Source organism: Hyla sarda, chromosome 4, assembly GCF_029499605.1.
Source record: "Hyla sarda isolate aHylSar1 chromosome 4, aHylSar1.hap1, whole genome shotgun sequence".
Classification (NCBI taxonomy): Eukaryota; Metazoa; Chordata; class Amphibia; order Anura; family Hylidae; genus Hyla; species Hyla sarda.
This window is the reverse complement of record NC_079192.1, coordinates 79,391,435-79,403,965: the sequence shown is the minus strand read 5'-3', so window position 1 is coordinate 79,403,965 and position 12,531 is coordinate 79,391,435.

Sequence of the window (12,531 nt, the reverse complement as noted above, 5' to 3'; positions counted from 1 at the left end):
CTTTTCATTTTAACAAGAGGTAAAAGGGAAAAAAGCCCCCCAAAATTTGTAATGCAATTTCTCCCGACTACGGAGATACCCCATATGTGGGCAAAAAGTGCTCTGGGGGCGCACAACAAGGCCCAGAAGGGAGAGTGCACCATGTACATTTGAGGTGATTTGCACAGGGGTGGCTGATTGTTACAGCGGTTTTGACAAACGCAAAAAAAAAAAAAAACACATGTGACCCCATTTCGGAAACTACACCCCTCACGGAATGTAATGAGGGGTGCAGTGAGAATTTACACCCCAGATCTTTGGAACAGTGGGCTGTGCACATTAAAATTTTTGTACAGCCCACTTTTCCAAAGATTTGACAGACACCAGTGTGGGGTAAATGCTCACTGTACCCCTTGTAATGTTCCTCAAGGGGTCTAGTTTCAAAAATGATATGCCATGTGGGGGTCATTTTGCTGTTCTGGCAACATAGGGGCTTCCTAAATGTGACATGCCCCCCGAGCAAAATTTGCTCTCAAAAAGCCAAATATGACTCCTCCTCTTGAGCATTGTAGTTCGCCCGTAGTGCGCTTAAGGTCAACTTATGGGGTACCTCCATACTCGGAAGAGATGGAGTTACGAATTTTGGGGGGTATTTTCTGCTATTAACCCTTGCAAAAATGTGAAATTTGGGGGGGAAACACACATTTTAGTCCAATTTTTTTTTTTTTTTTTACGTATGCAAAAGTCGTGAAACCCCTGTGGGGTATTAAGGCTCACTTTATTCCTTGTTACGTTCCTGAAGGGGTCTAGTTTCCAAAATGGTATGCCATGTGGGTATTTTTTGCTGTCCTGGCACCATAGGGGCTTCCTAAATGCGACATGCCCCCGAGCAAAATTTGCTCTCAAAAAGCCAAATATGACTCCTTCTCTTCTGAGCATTGTAGTTCGCCCGTAGTGCACTTCAGGTCAACTTATCGGGTACCTCCATACTCAGAAGAGATGAGGTTACAAATTTTGGGGGGTATTTTCTGCTATTAATGCTTGAAAAAATTTGAAATTTGGGGGGAAACACACATTTTAGTGAAATTTTCTCTTTATTTTTTTACATGCAAAGTCGTGAAACACCTGTGGGGTATTAAGGCTCACTTTATTCCTTGTTACATTCCTCAAGGGGTCTAGTTTCCAAAATTGTATGCCATGTGTTTTTTTTTTTCCTGTTCTGACACCATAGGGGCTTCCTAAATGCAACATATCCCCCAAAAACCATTTCAGAAAAACGTACTCTCCAAAATCCCCTTTTCGCTCCTTCGCTTCTGAGCCCTCTACTGCGCCCGCCGAACACTTTACATAGACATATGAGGTATGTGCTTACTCGAGAGAAATTGGGCTACAAATATAAGTATACATTTTCTCCTTTTACCCCTTGTAAAAATTAAAAAAATTGGGTCTACAAGAACATGCGAGTGTAAAAAATGAAGATTGCAAATTTTCTCCTTCACTTTGCTGCTATTCTTGTGAAACACCTAAAGGGTTAAAATGCTGACTGAATGTCATTTTGAATACTTTGAGGGGTGCAGTTTTTATAATGGGATCATTTGTGGGGTATTTCTAAGATGAAAACCCTTCAAATCCACTTCAAACCTGAACTGGTCCCTGAAAAATTGTGATTTTGGAAATTTTGTGAAAAATTGGAAAATTGCGTCTGAACTTTGAAGCCCTCTGGTGTCTTCCAAAAGTAAAAACATGTCAATTTTATGATGCAAACATAAAGTGGACATATTGTATATGTGAATAAAAAAAATTATTCGGAATATCCATTTTCCTTACAAGCAGAGAGCTTCAAAGTTAGAAAAATGCAAAATGTTTCATCAAATTTTGTGATTTTTCACCAAGAAAGGATGCAAATTACCCAAAAATTTTACCACTATGTTAAAGTAGAATATGTCACGAAAAAAGTCTCGGAATCAGAATGATAATTAAAAGCATTCCAGAGTTATTAATGTTTAAAATGACAGTGGTCAGATGTGCAAAAAATGGCTGGGTCCTAAGGTATAAAATGGCTGGGTCCTTAAGGGGTTAATATTTGTCCAGCAAGAGACTATTGGAAAACCAGAGGGCTAAATGAGTAAAGAGAAACAACTAGTTGGAGAAAATACTGAGAATCGGAAGACTCCAATGACACATCTAGCGCTGCCGCAGTCTGAGGAGCCTGTGAGGTAACGGGCGCGTAATGCTGAATAGTGGAGAGAGGGACAGAGAGAGAATCTCGCGAGATCTGACGAGATCGCGTCAGATCGAGATGGCCGGGCGCAAGCCCGGGATGGCGAAGTGCTACGATATAGCAGGAGGAGAGGGAGAGAACGGCGCCGCAATGAAGGGACGGAACTAAAGGTTAGTGGAGTGACAATAAACAGTCCAGAGTTCCGTGCGGCGATAAAGCACCAGCGATATGTAAACAAACAAGAGAACCGCTGTCTATGACCGGGTGTTTCTAACAGACAAACAATAGAATGTGCTGTCGCAATACAATACAGTTGTGCAGTAGAGAAATGACCAGAGATGTGATACTTATCTGAAGCAGCAAAAGAAAGAGGAAGATTAACCTGATAACGACCATGGATGTCTATGCTCGTCCAATGGCCATTACCGAGTATGACGCGGGCTCCCGACTCGAGCCAGCGTCATAACGGGCGGCCCCCAGCTGATTCTTGTAGCCGTCGATCGCCACGGCCGGCTATTAACGCTTTAGATCGCCGCTGTCAAAGTTGACCACGGCATCTAAAGGTGCCTGTATCCCGTCCCTGGTGGTCCAGTGGGATGGATCGCCCCCGCAGCGCGATCCACGTGATCCACTACTGAGGTAGCCTGAGGGCTTACCTCTCCTGCTGCGGCGGTGCCGGGGCTCTGAATGATACAGCCTGGCAGGGCCAGGCTTTATCAATCGAGTGCAGAGCACACAGATCATTGTGGTTTTATGAAACCACAATGATCTGTATGAGGAATCTAATGATTCCTCCTAAAAGTCTTTTTTTTTCCACTTTTTTTTTGCAGTGTTATAGCTCCCATAGGGACCTATAACACTGCACACACTGATCTTTATCATTGATCACTGGTTTCTCATAGGAAACCAGGGATCGATGATTTTGCCGCTTGACTGCTCATGTCGGGATCTCAGGCACTGAGCAGTCATTCGGCGATCGGACAGCGAGGAGGCAGGTAGGGGCCCTCCCGCTGTCCTGTAAGCTGTTCGGGATGCCGCGATTTCGCCGCGGCTATCCCGAACAGCCCACTGAGCTAACCGGCAGTTTTTACTTTCACTTTTAGCCGCGTGGCTCAGCTCTGAGCGCGCGGCTAAAGGGTTAATAGTGCGCGGCGCCGCAATCGGCGCTGCACGCTATTAGCGGCCCGCCGTGATATGATGCGGGGTTACCGTGTAACCCCACGTTATATCACGAGAGCAGGACCAAGGACGTACCGGTACGTCCTTGGTCCTTGAGGGGTTAAAAATATGTAACCATAATAAAAATACACATATGTGGTATCGCCGCGTGCGTAAATGTCCGAGCTATAAAAATATATTATTAATTAAACCGCACGGTTAATTCCAAAATCCAAAATAGCGTATTTTTGGTCACTTTTCATACCATAAAAAAAGGAATAAAAAGCGATCAAGAAGTCCGATCAAAATAAAAATGGTACCGATTAAAACTTAAAAATCAGCCCTCAAACCACCCTGTATGCGGAAAAGCAAAAAAGTTATAGGGGTCGGAAGAGGACAATTTTAAATGTATACATTTTCGTGCATGTAGTTATGATTTTTTCCAGAAGTGCGACAAAATCAAACCGATATAAGTAGGGTATCATTTTAATTGTATGGACCTACAGAATAAAGATGAGGTGTCATTTTTACTGAAAAATGTACTGCGTAGAAACAGAAGCCCCCAAAATTTACAAAATGGTGTTTTTTCTTCAATTTTGTCCCACAATGATTTTTTTCCCCATTTCGCCGTAAATGTTTGTGTGAAATGATTGATGTCATTACAAAGTAGAAAATAAGCCCTCATATGGATTTTTAGTTGCAAAATTGAAAGGGTTATGATTTTTAAAAGGTAAGTGAAAAAACAAAAGTGAAAAACAGAAAAATGCTTGGTCCTTAAGGAGTTAAGGAACGCCTATACCTATTATAACCTATGCCGTGTGCTGATTGGTGGATACCTTGCTGATTACCTAGCTGCTATCACCTGCGTTCACCTGTGTTTTTTCTCTTCTTATTTCCGTTAACTCCTTTGCTGCTGTTTTTTCCCTAAAAGAAAGATTTGGCACTATAATACTCGCCTCTTGCTTGTAATAAAATCCTGTATTATATCATTGACTATGCGTGAAGCAAACATAATTCTGCTGTTAAAAAAGGGAAAGAACCTTCTTTCAGCTGATTCATATAGACCCTTCTCTCTATTAAATTCAGATGCCAAAACTATTGCCAAGGTTTTGGCAATGAGATTGGCAAAGGTTTGTAACAAAATTATTGCTACTGACCAAACCGGCTTTGTACCGAGCCGAAATAGTCATGATAATTTGATTAAGCTGTTTGCTAATATTCATATGCCGGAGTAGGGGCTCCGATCCATCCTGTCGATAGATGCCATGAAGGCCTTCAACAGGGTAGAGTGTAGCTACCTCAGGCAGCAATTGAGAGGTTTGGGTTGGGTGGCAGATTTTTGGAATAAGTCAGGGTCCTGTATGATCAACCTTCAGCTCAGGTTATAGTCAATGGGAATCATACAGAAACATTTAATTTCGAGAGAAGGACTAGACACGGGTGCCCCCTGACCCCCCTTCTATTTCTTTTATACATTGAACCCCTTGCAATAGCTATTAGGCAAACGGGGGAGATATGGTATTTACAGTTAGAATAGTAAACTCTTGCTCTACGCAGACGATCTGCTTCTTACGCTTCAAAATTCTGAAAAATCAACCCCGAAAGCTATGCAGACAATTGAATGTTTGGGGAATTTTTCTGGATTGAAAGTTAATTGTTCCAAGTCGAGCCTACTGCTGTTTGATATAGTTAGTAGTTGAGTTGGGGTCGGGCTGAAAGTCTTGGAGCCTGACAATACTATTGAGTATCTTGGGATATCAGTTAGAATGATCCCAGGCCTTTTTCCTGAACAAAATGTATCCCCTTTATTAAATAACATTAAAAAATACAATTGATACATGGCTTAGACTTCCCATTGCAATGGCAGGCAGGGCCTCTATCATCAAGATGATATTACTCCCACAGATTCTTTATATGGTAAGGTATGTCTTTTTGCTGATGACACAAAGAAATGTAACAGGGTAGATGTTCCTGGAGGGATCCGCTAAATGGAAAAGGATTTAGGCAAACTAGAAGAATGGTCAGAACTCTGGCAACTGAAATGTAATGTGGATAATGCACCTGGGGCATAAAAACCCTCAGGCAGAATATAGAATATTTGACACAGTCCTGACCTCAGTATCTGAGGAAAGGGATTTAGGAGTAATTATTTCAGAAGACATAAAGGTAGGAAGACAATGTAATAGAGCAGCAGGAAACACTAGCAGAATGCTTGGATGTATAGGGAGAGGTATAAGCAGTAGAAAGAGAGAAGTGCTCATGCCGCTGTACAGAGACCTCACTTGGAGTATTGTGCGCAGTACTGGAGGCCGTATCTCCAAAAGGATATAGATACTCTAGAGAGAGTTCAGAGAAGATACTAAACTAGTACATGGATTGCAGGATAAAACTTACCAGGAAAGGTTAAAGGACCTTAACATGTATAGAAGAAAGAGGAGACAGAGGGGATATGATAGAGACTTTTAAATACATAAAGGGAATCAACACGGTAAAGGAGGAGAGGAGATATAAAAGAAGAAAAACTACCACAAGAGGACACAGTTTTATATTAGAGGGGCAAAGGTTTCTGCAGTAATATCTGGAAGTATTACTTTACTGAGAGAGTAGTGGATGCATGGAATAGCCTTCCTGCAGAGATGGTCGCTGCAAATACAGTAAAGGAGTTTAAGCATGCATGGGATAAGCATAAGGCTATCCTTCATATAAGATAGGGCCAGAGACTATTGATAGGATTCAGATTATTGGGCAGACTAGATGGACCAAATGGTTCTTATCTGCCGACACATTCTATGTTTCTATACTAAAAGCATCTCCTGTATGGATTAACTCTGTGCGTTTTTGCCCATTGAAACCAATAGGCCCATTGTGATCTATGGGGATGTCACGGCATGTAAAACAGAGATTGCTGCCCCTCCCGATACTATATTAGTGATGAGCGGGAGCTGTCAGCCCCGGCTGCACTGTCCCCTCACCTGCAGAGTGTGAACCGCCGGGGACACCATTCTCTGCAGGACACCATTCTCTGCAGGCCGCACGGGCTGCCTGTCAGCAGTGGCGTCTCTAGGGGGGGGCCAGAGGGGGCCACGGCCCCCCCTACATCATGATTGCCCCCCCCCCCCCCCTTGTGCCCCCCCTAGCAGCATTAGGTCACTAGCAGCTCTCATAGCCATCAGGGGGGTACAGCTAGTTCACCAGTAAGGGGCCCGAGCCCCCGCCCCCCGGAGCCATCTACTCCGCCATCCTTTTTTTAATAAACCTTCAGCCAGCAGCCCTGTCACCACGCAGGGGCCGCGCTATGCAGACTGGGAAGAGCAGACAGGAAGCTCCTCCCCCTCTCTCACTCCCCTGTATACTGGACCTTGTGGAGCAGGCCCGCTGTGTGTATACAGGCCCGGACACCACCAGTATGGAAGACTTACCTGCCCACTGCCCACTGCTCATGCTGTCCTTTTAAAGTAAGTAACTTGCTTGGGGGAGAGGGGGAAAGTTGTAGTTCGGGAGACAGTGGGAGGCATAGGCGTGCGCACGGGGTGTGCCGGGTGTGCACAGGCACACCCTAATCACCGCGGCCCGCTGCTGCAGGACGTTTTTTTTTTTCTCCCTACTAAACCCCAGCCCCACCGGACATCCCCGACAGTCACAATCATACATGATGGGGATGTAGTCCTGAGCTGTGAGCCTACATAATGTAGGCTCACAGTTCAGGACTACATCCCCATCATGTATAGCAGCAGGTAGCAGGAATAGAGCGGCCGGAGCCGCAAATAAATAAAAAAAAATGCATTTTTAAACATCCGGTGTGCCCTGAAAGACTTTCAGGGCACACCGGATGTTTAAAAATGCTTTTTTTTTTTTTATTTGCGGAATTTGCGGCTCTATCCCCTGTCCTCCGGGCCGCTCTATCCCCCTTCTTCTGGGCCGCTCTTTTCCCCTTCCTCCGGGCCGCTCTATCCCCTGTCCTTCGGACGCTCTATCCCCCTTCATCTGGGCCGCTCTTTTCCCCTTCCTCCGGGCCGCTCTATCCCCTGTCCTTCGGCCGCTCTATCCCCCCTTCATCTGGGCCGCTCTTTTCCCCTTCCTCCGGGCCGCTCTATCCCCTGTCCTCCGGCCGCTCTATCCCCCCTTCATCTGGGCCGCTCTTTTCCCCTTCCTCCGGGCCGCTCTATCCCCTGTCCTCCAGCCGCTCTATCCCCCCTTCATCTGGGCCGCTCTTTTCCCCTTCCTCCGGGCCGCTCTATCCCCTGTCCTCCGGCCGCTCTATCCCCCCTTCATCTGGGCCGCTCTTTTCCCCTTCCTCCGGGCCGCTCTATCCCCTGTCCTCCGGCCGCTCTATCCCCCCTTCATCTGGGCCACTCTTTTCCCCTTCCTCCGGGCCACTCCTCCCCCTTCCCTGGCCGCGCACGGAAGGCGCAGGGGCTGCCCCGCAGCTGCGCACGTCTCCTTCCATTCCTAACTCAGATAGATGAGAGGTAGATAGATGAAAGATAGATATGAGAGATAGATAGGTAGATAGATGATATATAGATAGATAGATACATAAATATATATATAGATAGATAGATAGATAGATAGATATGAGATAGATAAATAGATGATATATAGAAAGATACATAAATAGATGGATAGATAGATTATAGACAGATCGATAGATAGATGATAGATACATAGATATGATATAGATAGATGATAGATAGATATGATATAGACAGATAGATAGATGATAGATAGATTAGATAGATAGATAGATAGATAGATAGATAGAGAGGAGATAGATGGATATGATATAGATAGATGGATATGATATAGAAAAATTTATATGATATAGATAGATAGGAGAAAGATAGATAGATCAGTTTCCCAACCAGGGGGCCTCCAGCTGTTGCAAAACTACAACTCCCAGCATTCTTTTGGCTTTATGAGCATACTGGGAGTTGTAGTTTTGCAACAGCTGGAGGCCCCCCTAGTTGGGAAACTCTGATCTATCTATCAATCAATCAATCATCTATCTATTATCTATCTATCTATCCATCTATCTCCAATCTATCTATCTATCTCATATCTATCTCATGTCTATCTATCTATATCATATCTATCTCATATTTATCCATCTATTTATGTATCTATCTATCTTTCTATTTATCTATCTATCTCATATCTATCTCAGATAGATGAGAGATAGATGAAAGATAGATAGATATGATAGATGAGTTATAGATAGATACATAAATAGATGGATATATAGATAGATATGAGATAGATAGATAAATAGATGATAGATAGATGATAGATAGATATGATATAGATAGATATATAGGAGATAGATGGATATGATATAGATTGATATGATATAGATAGATAGGATATAGAAAGATAGATAGATATGAGAGATAGATAGATAGATAGATGATATATAGATAGATAGATACATAAATAGATGGATATATAGATAGATATGACAAAGATAGATAAATAGATGATAGATAGATAGATGATATATACATAGATAGATACATAAATAGATGGATATATAGATAGATATGAGATAGATAGATAGATAAATAGATGATAGATAGATAGATAGATATGATATAGATAGATAGATAGATAGATAGATAGGAGATAGATGGATATGATATAGATAGATTGATATGATATAGATAGGATATAGAAAGATAGATAGATAGATAAATAAAGAACAATATGATGCAGCACGCCACAAGTTTGCAGAAAATGGTGGTTTATTCCATCATGTGCATAGACTATGCACATGATGAAATAAACCACCATTTTCTGCAAACTTGTGGCGTGCTGCATCATATTGTTCTTTGTCTGGATTGAGGAATCAGTGGACCCAGGTTCCAAGTATGCGGGCACCCCGACTTCTCTCTAATCTCTGGATTTTGGTTGTGCCGTTTTTATTTGTTTTAGATAGATAGAAAGAGATAGTATCTATCTATCTATCTATCTATCATCTATTTATCTATCTTTCTATCTATCTCATATCTATCTATATATCCATCTATTTATGTATCTATCTATCTATATTTCATCTATCTATCTATCTCTCATATCTATCTATCTATCTATCTTTCATCTATCTATCTATATCTCAGGGTTCATGAATTGCATATATCATGGGTGATTTTGAAATCCACATTCAGCCAATTTAGCTTTAACGATTTAAGTTCATATATCCACCAAAGCTCTCTTTTTTTAAGAATAGCAATTCTATTACCTCCCCTCTTGGGTCTGGGGATGTGGTCTATCAGCATAAACCTTAGTTCCTTCTCGGAGTGTCCTGCTTCAAGGAAATGTTTAGGTACTGGTAAGTCTGTGCGTCCTTTGCGTATTGTATATCTATGTTGATTAATCCTCTTTTTTGCATCCAAAGTAGTTTCCCCTACATACAAAAGATGACAGGGGCACCAGAGAACATATATCACATGATCCATTGTGCATGTCACATAATATTTCCATTTATATATCCTTCCCGTCTCGGGATGCACAAACTCATTGCCTTTCTGCATAGATTAGCAGTTGATGCAAGATTGGCACGGGAAAGAGCCTTTACTAGCCCCAGAAAAATAGGTTTGTTGAGATTTCACCAGAGCTATATCACTCTTGACAAGCTTGTCCTTAAGATTGTACCCCCTTCTATATGACATCAGGGGTGGGTTCTCAAACTCAGAGATGCAGTCATGACCATCCCTTAAGATATGCCAATGCTTCCTCAATATATTCGTTATTCTTTGTGATGCTTCCGAGTATGTGGAGACAAAAGCCACTCTATCTCCTGACCTAGGTTTTCGGTCCTTGAGTAGCTCATGTCTCCTCATGCTCGTTACCTTAGTCCTGCAGTCCCTTACCAAGTATTCTGGGTAACCTCTACTAATGAAGTTTTGTGTCATCGTGTCAAGTGCCCGATTTATGTGTTGATCGTCACTAATGATGCGTTTGGCTCTCATCATCTGACTAGTTGGAAGGGAGCGGATCATGCTTCTAGGGTGATTGCTGTCAAACCTTAATGTTGAGTTGCAGTCAGTTGGTTTTACAAAAATATCAGTATGTAATTCCTGTCCTGTGATAGTCACATTAGTGTCCAGAAAATTTACCGTAGTAGAGGAAAAAGTCAGGGTAAATTTTATGCTCTCAATCATATTATTCAAGAAGTCATGAAATGCATGCAATTCTGTAGCTGTCCCGGTCCATATTAAGAAAACATCATCTATGTAGCGCCACCACCTCAGCACATGGCTGAAGTGGTGGCATCCATAGACGATGCTTTCCTCAATGTGTGCCATATAGATGTTGGCGTAGGTTGGCGCCACATTGGTCCCCATGGCCGTGCCCATGCGTTGTACATAGTGTACATCATTAAACATGAAATGATTCTTTGTTAACACTATCTCTAGAAGTTTCGTGAGAAATGTCCTTCTCTCCAGTGAAAAATCACCAGAGATAGTGGCCGCCACAGCCTGTACACCCCCATCGTGTGGTATGGAGGTGTACAGGCTGACATCGAATGAGGCCAGAATGGCCCCCTCCGGGACCTGTACCTCATTCAGTTTGTTCAGAAAATCACCTGTGTCCCTAATATATGATTTAGCTGCAGAGGCGTAAGGTCTAAGGACACTATCGAGGAATATGGAGATATGATTTGTCACTGACCCCCTCCCAGAAACAATTGGTCGCCCTGGGGGGTCAGTCAATGTTTTATGGATCTTAGGTAATACATAAAGCATAGGTGTAACCGGATGCGAAATAATCAAATAATTATATATGGCTTCATCGATAAGTCCTTGTTCTCTTGCCTCTGTCAGTACCTTTTTGATATGTGTTTGTATTTCCCACTTGGGGTCACATGAAAGTGCACAGTAAGTCTTTGTATCTCCAAGCTGTCGCATGACCTCCTTGATATATTTGGATCGATCCATGACCACAACCGCCCCTCCTTTGTCAGCAGGTTTCACCACCAGGTTGTGGTCATGGATCAATCCGTTTAGAGCCCTGATCTCCTCTTGTGTCATATTAGGGTGAGATAAGGAGGTCATGGTAGTCTTGACCTTCTCTATGTCTTTTTTAACCAGTGTAGAAAATGTGTCTATGATAGGTGTAACTACATTGGGTTGAAAATCGCTAGTAGTTTTAATACCGCTATTAGCTAACGTAAAGCAATCAATTCTATTTGACACATTAGAATCAGCAATAGCATCCCTCTTATCTCCAGTCCTATTAGAAAACCAAACTTTAAGCTTCAGCTTCCTAATGAACTGGAGAAGATCAAGTTCGAGTTGAAACCAATTGACACCCATGTTTGGGCAAAAATTTAGTCCCTTGCTTAGCAATTTAGACTGTACAGGATTTAATGGATATGAAGATATATTTACCACTATTGTCTCTGTGTCTGTTTCTTGAATGTTAGCTTTTGTTGGCTGGTCTTGTCCTTGTTGGAAAGTAATCCCCTGGGGCGAGATGGTTCGTCTGTGTTTTCTGCCCCCTCGTCTGGTGGGTTTGCGTCGAGGGGCTGAGGCGATCCTAAAAAATGAGTACGTGGCTCCTTGGCGTTTATTCTGGGGTTCTTCAGGTTATCCTGCATGCTCTGTTCGCTCTGGTTGTCTCTGGTCTCATGATATATGCAATGCATGAACCCTGTTACATCGATTCTGTGTTATGCTGAAATTCTTCTTTGTGTAAACAGGATTTTAATATTTCTTTATTCGTTTGTCATAGGCTGGAGGACACGGGCAACACCGGTAACGAAAATAGCAACAGACATGTAATCAAGAATTTTTTCTCTGGAAGGGGATAGACGGCTGCAAGTACATGCTATTCTATATTTGTGCCACATTATAATAAGAAATATGTTCACTTCTCCTGGATCCTGTTCTGTGCCACTTGTTGCCTAGGGCAACCGCCAATGCTGGTGGGACCAGAGGCAGACAGGGAAAGGTTAACTGGGCGGACAGCGAGACTCGCAGCAACCCCGTTTTGACCTATGGGCTAGAAGAACAGGTGGAGACTGCTGTGATCTGTTTCCCTACATAAAGATGGCTGCGGTGGAACCAATAGCTTCAAGGCGCCTGCGCAGGCAGAAGCTTACACGCAACCTAGCAACAACCAGCGGATGTTTTAGCAGTGACGTCATCTCCACCTCCAGAGTGAACGCTGACAGG